This window comes from Lathyrus oleraceus, chromosome 6 (assembly GCF_024323335.1).
Source record: "Lathyrus oleraceus cultivar Zhongwan6 chromosome 6, CAAS_Psat_ZW6_1.0, whole genome shotgun sequence".
In the NCBI taxonomy this organism is placed as follows: Eukaryota; Viridiplantae; Streptophyta; class Magnoliopsida; order Fabales; family Fabaceae; genus Lathyrus; species Lathyrus oleraceus.
Window position 1 is genome coordinate 302,937,136 of NC_066584.1, and position 9,037 is coordinate 302,946,172.

The window sequence follows — 9,037 nt, forward strand, 5'->3', positions numbered from 1 at the left end:
ACCTTTTTGCCATTTTTGAGAAAAAAATAAAAAATAAATGAAAGGAAAGGAACACCATTTTGAATACAAAAAATGCATTTTATTAATTGACAAATAAGGTCATCAAACAATGAGTGGCCCTACAAATTTATTCGCTTGCCTTGGGAAGGGTAAGGGATTTTTCCAGAAAAATAATGAATTACTTTGATATTGTAAACACATCAGGGATCACTGATGATGTCTAGTTATTTAGTATAATTTCGGGTGAGCATCGACATACTAGACCTGACATCTCCTCATTTGTGTCTTCGATCATAACTATTTGGTCGTCTAATCTAAGTGCAGCACTGCTGAAGATCTCATGGATGGCATTGACTGTTGGTCCATTATGACCAAGTAGAGGATTAGTTGTCACATTTGGTTTCTCTTATGTGAAATTTAATATCTTATGCAATCTTCAGTGGAGTGACCTTATATCCAACGTGATATGCACATTTGGCATTTGGATCGTGCTTTGGAGGATCAGGAAAAACTGCAAGCTTTAGCTCTTTTGGCATAACTGCCCACCATGAATCATGAAAGGTAGAAAATGAGTGTATGACACTGGAATTGGGTCAAAATGAGGATGTCTCCTTTCTTGACCATTCTCTTTCCTTATTTTATTTTATACTACTTTTGTCCTTGATATTGATTTCCTTGTGTTGCTAAAGATCTCATGGATGGTATTGACTATTGGTCCATTATGACCAAGTAGAGGATTAGTTGTCACATTTGATTTCTCTTTTGAGAAATTTAATATCTTCTGGTCAATGAGCTCTTGAACCCTAATTTTGAACATTATGCAATCTTTAGTGGAGTGACCTTCATATCCAGCGTGATATACACATTTGGCATTTTCAGCGTGCTTTAGAGGATAAGGAAAAGTTACATGCTTTAGCTCTTTTGGCACAACTGCCCCACCATGAATCATGTAAGGCAGAAAATGAGTGTATAACACTGGAATTGGGTCAAAATGAGGATGTCTTCTCTCTTGACCATTATTTTTCCTTGTTTTATTTTGATACTACTTTTGTCCCTGATATTGATTTCCTTACACTAAATATTGATTCTGATGAGGATATTACCCTTAAGGAGGTTGCTGATATGGATAGCCTTGAGGCTGCTGGTATTGAGGACCCAAGGATTCCTTATATTGGGCGACGACAACATAGGGAAATTGGTAGCACGGCACAAGAGCCTCCGACATTTGGTATTGATGACTTATCACATCATTTGTCTCCCATTATTTCTTTTTAGGGAAACCCCCTTAAGGTTTCTTGACTCCTGCTTGGCTTTCCTGCAGTAGTACCATGGATCTTCCCGATTTTCAGACCATTTTCGATCCTTTCACCGATTACCACCAAGTCGAAAAATCCTGTGGATAAATTGCTAACCATTTTTTCATAATACTACCGTTGCAGATTATTCATGAACATGTCCATCAATTCTTGTTCAAAAAGTGAGGGTTGTACATGTGCATCAATTTCTCTCCATCTCTAGGCATATTCTTTAAATGTCTTATTGTCTTTCTGTACTTGGCTCTGCAATTGTAGCCTGTTAGGTGCCATGTTAATATTATACTTGTATTGCTTAGGAAGGCATTCTATAAATCCTTCCAAGACCTGATTTTGTTCCTTTCCAAGCTCATGTACTAGTTCAGGGAAGTCCCACTAAGGCTGTCCTAAAGGCAGTGGATTAACAATTAATCATTATTAATGTAAGAAGCCTTTCGGAAATACATGATGATGTGGATTTTTGGGCAACTCAAGCCTTTGTATTTCTGGAAGTCAGGTGTTTTGAACTTTGGAGGCATAACCATGTTTGACACCAAACATATTTCCATAGTGTCTATCCCGTAAGCACTGAATCCTTCCATAGCTCGGATCATGTTTTTAAGGATTTGGTACTTTCCCCAGCTTTTACAATAGGTTGTAGTTTCTGAGAAGTTGGCTTTAGGCGCATTTCTTGATTTGTGTATTATGGAACATAGAAGGCAGGGTATGGAACTTAAATGTAGCAAGGTGGAGTAGGGCCTTGGCGAGCTCTTTCAATCATAACAGGTATTCCATAAGTCCTAGGAATTTGCCCTAGGTGAGAAATTCTCATATCATCAATAGTGATCACTTGAGGAGCGAAATTGAGTGGAGTCCCATGAGGTGGGATAGTAGTAGGTCTACCAAGTCCATACTGAGACTCAGGATGGGTAACATGAGGTTGGGTAACAGTAACTGGTCTTTCCAATGTAGTCGCTGATGCTCCAGCCTCCTTCCATAGTGCATGGAGAACCTCTAAGATCATATCGACCTTGTCCTTAACTTGGTCTATGTCCTCTTGTAGTGCCAAGTGTTCTTGTTGGAAGTACGCAATGATCTTTTGTTGGCAACCCCTTGTCAGATATCAATGTCGGGGAATTATCATAACAAACTGGTGTAAGAGATGGTATGAGTGTGTGAACATGGAATGCATGTTGATGCATGAATGCATGCAAAAATGTTTTTTATGTTTCCAGGGAAATTATACTAGTACTCATCTTCTTTGGTACGCATATGCTAAATCAATTTTTTATGATTATATGATGCCATGGTATGAAAAATCATAGGTCGAAAGGTTTGATGTATTCTGGATGATATGAACATGATTCTCAAGGTAGTTAGAGTTTTAGGTTTCCTGCAGCTCATATCCCTCTCACATGTAGGTTCTAGTCTTCAAAAAAGGAGATTCCTAAAAGGCCTCATAGAGTCATGGATCCAAGTGAAAATACTTCGTCATAGCAAATGCTTTCAGGGTAATAGTACTTCCAAGTGAATCTAGTCTAGGTGTGAGTCTCGTGTCCACCCAATGTGCTAAATGCATGTTAACACGATTATCCATGATTATATCATGTGTGTATACTCAAGCTCGGGTAGGAAGCTTTTCTCTCAAATAGAATCATGAAACCCAACCCACAATTGAGGACAAATATACAAATACATCCAAAATATATCAAGTATCTAAATCGGTAAATGAAATAAAAGAAAGCAAGTAAACAGTAAAGCAATAAAGATAAACACCCAATCACACAAAGAAAAAAAACCAAAATTGCATAGATTGTATCATGTGTTAGTGTGTATTGGACATGAACGAGTGTTGTGACTCTAAACTGTTTGGAATTGTCAACATGATTGCTTATAGTGCTTTGCCTTTGAACATTGTCTTGGTAATGGTTTGAACATGCATTGTTTGGTTGCCTTGATCTGAACTGCCATTATCCTTGTACTGAGTAGTTTAGCAATTGTTTGAGATGTAGTTGTGCTAATGCAAGTGGTTTAACACTGGTTTTGCACTTAATTTTCAATGCTTGCTTGAATCATGCTTAAGTATGAATGTGCATATCTTGTATGACAATGAACTGAAGTGGCTTGAAATATTTATTATAGGGATGCAGACTTGTGTTCTTATGAAACTGATAAATGTAGGATTGAAAAATGAAGTGGTCATTGTATTGGGATGGGCATGGCTAGAATTTGAACAAAATGGCACTTTTGCAGGCTTCACATTGGTTTAAGTATGAAGAATGGATTCGGGAAGGAATGAAGATGCATGAAGACTTGGAAATAATTTGAAAGCATTTAGTCAACTGGTCTAGGGTCTGGTCAACAAGGTCAACCCTGTCGATCAGAAAGTCAGTTGTCCTTTTTGTTTGTTTTTTTAAATTTTTCATTGAAATGATTACATAACTGATTTGGAACATGTTATGTGTAGGTCTTGGTGTTGTTAATGGATTACTTGCTCATGAAGTCACTCGAAGAAGATTTGAAGAAGCATTGGACTTGGGTTACGTGAGTGCCAAGCTTAGAATCTTAGTATTAGGCCATGCTTATAGAAAAAATTGGTTGTATTTAGGTTCATGTGTAAGAAAAAATGGATCAAAATGTGACATTGTAATTTGAATAATCCAATGCTAAGTTTGTACTTATGGAAATTTGAAAATGTCATTTAGTACTCTTGTAATTTGTTCAAATTTGGAATGAAAAATAGAACGTTCAAACTTAATTCTTTCAAATCTTAAAATGAAATGAATGAATGTATGAATGTGGTTTGTATGAAAATATGAATGTTCAAACCCAATTCTTGCAAATCTTAAAATGAATTGGATGAAATTAATTCTTACAAATCTTAAAATGAATTCTAAGCTTAAAAATCTTCAATAATAAAACCAATGATAGACGAATGTATGAAAATAATGGATGTGACTCATAGTTGAAAATGTCTTCAATAATGAAGCCATAATGGATGAATGTGACTTATAAATTGAAAATTTTCTTCAGTAGTGAAGCCATAATGGATGAATGGATGCAACATGAAAGTGACTGGTAATTGGAAGCCATGAATCAAAAATGAAAATGACTAGATGCATTAGTTCAACTGTTGACTTTTCTTCCTTTGACTCTTATGCATACGAGACTTAATGACAAAATGGGATAATCATAATAACATGAGGCATATGAGCTAGATGCAGATGAAAAGGATTCATGGTAAAATTTAGGGTATGACAGTCTCAAACTGCGTTGGTATGACGTGAGAGGGCCACAACAAGGACCACGAGGCCACAAGTTATTGATAACTCGTTTGATGGTGCATCTACTTCATGGCCCCAAGGTTCCCACGCGCCTGGTTCTCGTAGCCGACTCTCTCAGACATATAATGTAGCAGATCCCGAAGTTCCTGAACCCCCTAAAGCCCAGGAGGAAGCCGTTATCGATGTTGATGCTTGTTAGATAGTTACCTAAGAGGCTCGTTTGACAGCTCCTTACTTCATCTTTATGTAGACCATGCTTCTAGGAATGTATGGAATGAAAAGGTATATTTTTTCCTTTTGCAATACATATATTGTCAACTAATTAAATCCATAATGATGGTTATATTTTATTTTTATATGAGTGTGATCGTTTGAAATCGACTAACCATAACATGAAGAACTTGGAGTTGTCACAACCCACTGCTTCTTGGTTCATTGATGTTATCCGCTATTTTGGGATTGTTGGTTTATGTTTTTTTAGCTTAAATGACCATAAACCACAACATGCATACAACTTTTCCTGAAAGGTGACATTCAGAGATGTCATCTTTCCACCTACTTATAGGAGAGATAACTATCACCTTGGATGAAGTCACATGTCTCCTGCATCTTCCCATCGCGGGGAGATTACTGGACCACTAGAGGATCGGGCGAGAGGAAGGGGCCAACATGATGGTCACCCATTTGGGTGTTGACCCTAGTAAGTCTGCTATTGAGGCAGCTGACACTAGAGGTGTTCATGCCTGATTTAGTTTTTTGGAAAAGCTTTATAAAGAACATTTGCAAGGGGCCTTGGATGCCGAAGGTGATGATGTGCAGATTGGGTACCACCGACAATGTGTCTTGAGGTGTTATCTCTTGTTCTTGGTTGGCACATCCATTTTTGTGGACAAAAGTGCAAACTATGTCAGCGTGGTCTACCTAAAGTACTTCATCGACCTGACTATGATTCACGAGTAAAATTAGGGGTCACCTATTTGGTCTAATTGTACTCTAAGTTGGTCGAGAGTTGTCTATGGAAGACAAAATAGATGATAGGGAGTTGCATGTTGCTTATGGTAAATTTATGCTACTAATATTTTCATAATTCATTTGTTACTCATGTTATTAATACTGTCTTCGAACCATTTTCAGGGATGGATCATCTCCCACTTCCCTCGCATCACCAGGTGAGAAGTTGTGCCTACCTACGATGAAGACTGGCCACGTGCAACCGCTTTTGTTCCGTACAAGGGGAATAGTGAGATCGAGCCATTCAGAGTCTCTCTTGACCGTATGGTACCAGATGACATTTGCTTTTGCCCATACGGGTCACCGCCAGACACGTCTGTTTGATGTCGTTTCCTTATATTCTGGATGGCTGGCATGTGGGTCATCTCTTACGTATCTTTATCTGCCAGAGCAAGTGATACGCCAATTTGACTACTTGCAGATTATTCTGAGACATCCCTCAGAGTTTGTTCCTCCCGACGTCCGCCACATAGATCTTGGTGCGATACTTGATAATTTCGAGAGTCACTTGGTACCAGAGAAGTGTCGCGGGGAACTAGCTCTTGTACATTGGGCCTATGCAGACGAATACATGATCTAGTTTTATAGGGTGTCACACCCTATCATGACACCAACCGCTCTTGGAAGATTACCTAAGCCATCTAACCAAGGGGTACTTAAGGTTCAAGATGAGTAAGCAGAGAGCGTGACAACGGTCTGTTGGCGTGTTGCGGAGAGGGGTAGAGTAAGCATAAAATCATAACACTTTAAGGATGACACTCCCTAGTTGACCCTCATGGAGCGCATGGTTGTCGAGTTACGGAATGTCGTGCAGTACAACGGCGGAGGAGACATGGGATTCGACACACGCACTAGTTTACATTTGGATGTTTTTTTTTTTATTTTCGAATAAATGTTATGTATGGTATTGACTTTTGATTAATGTATGACTTTTTACTTTCCTTTAACTTTAATATAACTTCCTTTTACTTTAATATAAGTTAGCCTAAAAAATTGCAATTTTGAACAAGGTGCTGCCCTGATATGATTCATGGAAGGATTTTAGAGATGCATATCTGAAATAATTTCTCTTTGCATTTAACACGCTTCCAAAAACTTCGAAGGGACATTTCAGATATACATATGCGAAAACTTAACATATACTTGATCTAATAACATAAAACGATGTATCATCGAGAATCGTGTGGTATAATGTGACTTTGAGACCTCTAACATAGAATAAGTATCTTGGGTTCTATAGTTTCCTAAACCACTTTTGACCAATCTATGACTGCTTCCATAGGTTGCTACATAGTTCCAATTCATCACATCTACGATGTTTACTAAGAAAACTTAATTTTTTGTATACCATTATAAACTAAGAAAATACCCCTGCGTTTGTCATACATATCAATCTTAAGATATATAATGAATAATATATTTGATGAAATAAAGAAATGTAACATAACGTTAAACTAATTTAGTTGAAATTAAACAACACAAATAATATAAGATTTGTCTTTTTATGGAAAAACTCGACAGTTTCAAATACTTGTTTTATTATTTTAAGACAAGTATTTTTTCTGTGTTTTTTCTTTATGGCTCATATTTCTCAAATTTATATATATATATATATATATATATATATATATATATATATATATATATATATATATAATATATATTATATATATATATATATATATATTAATATATATATATATATTATCAGTAAAAAGCTTTAGCTCGAATTTTTATATAATAATAATAAAAATATATTTGTCTTATTGTTTTATGTGAAAATATGTGTGTAGTCTTTTTCATATTTATTAGTGACAACAAATACTTGTCCTTTTTTATATTATTTAATGAAAAATATTTATCCTATATTTATTATGTGTAAATGAAAAATGCATGTCACATATTTTCTATATATTTATTGATGACAAATATTTGTCTCATATTTTTTTTATTGTATCAATCACAAATATATGTATAATTGTTGTAATTTATTAAATATAAATGTGTTTCAAAATGACAAATGGTGGAAGTTAGTTAATGCTAATAAATGTTTGAGATAAAGTCTCACATCGAAAGATTTACTCACTTTGTAAGTCCTTATAAAGAGTTAATATCATTAACTCAACAAAAGGACAAAAGAGGATAAAGTGCCACATGAACACATATGGTGGTCCCAAGCATTATGCCACTTGTCCCAACCTTACAACCACTCGCCGGTGTTGCCACCGACGACACCGGCTTCGGCTCGGGACCGGGTCCGTAGGGCGCTGGTGGCGTCTTGTAGACGGCACTTGGGCACGTCGCATCAGAGCAATCGGACTATTCGCGGCGTTAATGAGGCGGCGCCGCTCCGGCGGCCGGTCGGCCTTCGGCCGGGCTATTATGGTTGTTTCCTTTTGGTCAGTCCTACGATTTGAATTTTGAATTCGGAGATTGTAATTCTTCATGAGATGTTGCAAAGGCGAAACCATGCAACTGTTGGTGAAACATGCTGCAGGCCAACCATTATGATTATTGGAAAAAGACATTGCTTCACCAAGGGTCGCTACCTTGTGAAACAATATCAACATGACCTATAAAAGCATAAATCCATATTCAGAATACAACACACAAAATCCGAAAATCCTCTAAATAATTCCAGACGCTCTTCGCTGCATTCGGGTTTTCGTCGGTCTTGCGCAAACTCGATAAGGCTGAATTATCCTGGGTATTCCTGCATCAGAACTCTAAGACAATCGAGAGTGCTTGAAATACTATAAGAAAAGTGTTGCGTTCACGATTTAAGCCTTGATCCCTTTAATCTTTCTGAAATTTCTAACAATAATAACCTTTAATAATTATTAGTGATAAACATTGCCGAGCATTTTATTTTTAATATTATTTAATGTAAAATATTTCCCAAATATACCAATATTTTTTAACATTTAAACAATAGATTAACGTCTTTTATATATATATTTTTATAAAAATAGTAGTTTGTATGCTATAATTATTATTATTTTAATTAATAATGTTAAATAATTGTTAAGAATGATAAAATGAACCTGGTCATTATTTTAGTTTAAAATGTTAAATAATTGTTAAGAATGATAAAATGGACCTGGTCTATTGGAGTGATAAATTTAAATCATTAATTTAGATTAGATGGTATTATTTTTTAATTCAATTTCAATAATTGACTCGTCTCGTTCATTTAATAAAAATAAAATTATTTGTTTTATATAGATTTTACTATATATTCATTTTGAAAATTATTAAATATAATATTGAATTTTTTAATTATATATTATTCAATTCTGATTTTCAATAGTAATGATTTTCTTCTAAATGCTCTCTATTGATAAAAAATTTCTCTCTATAATTGCCTTAAAAGAAGAAATATGTCTAAAGTATGACTTAAGTTGCCAATATGAAAAACATATTAATTATTTTTATTAATATATGTTTATT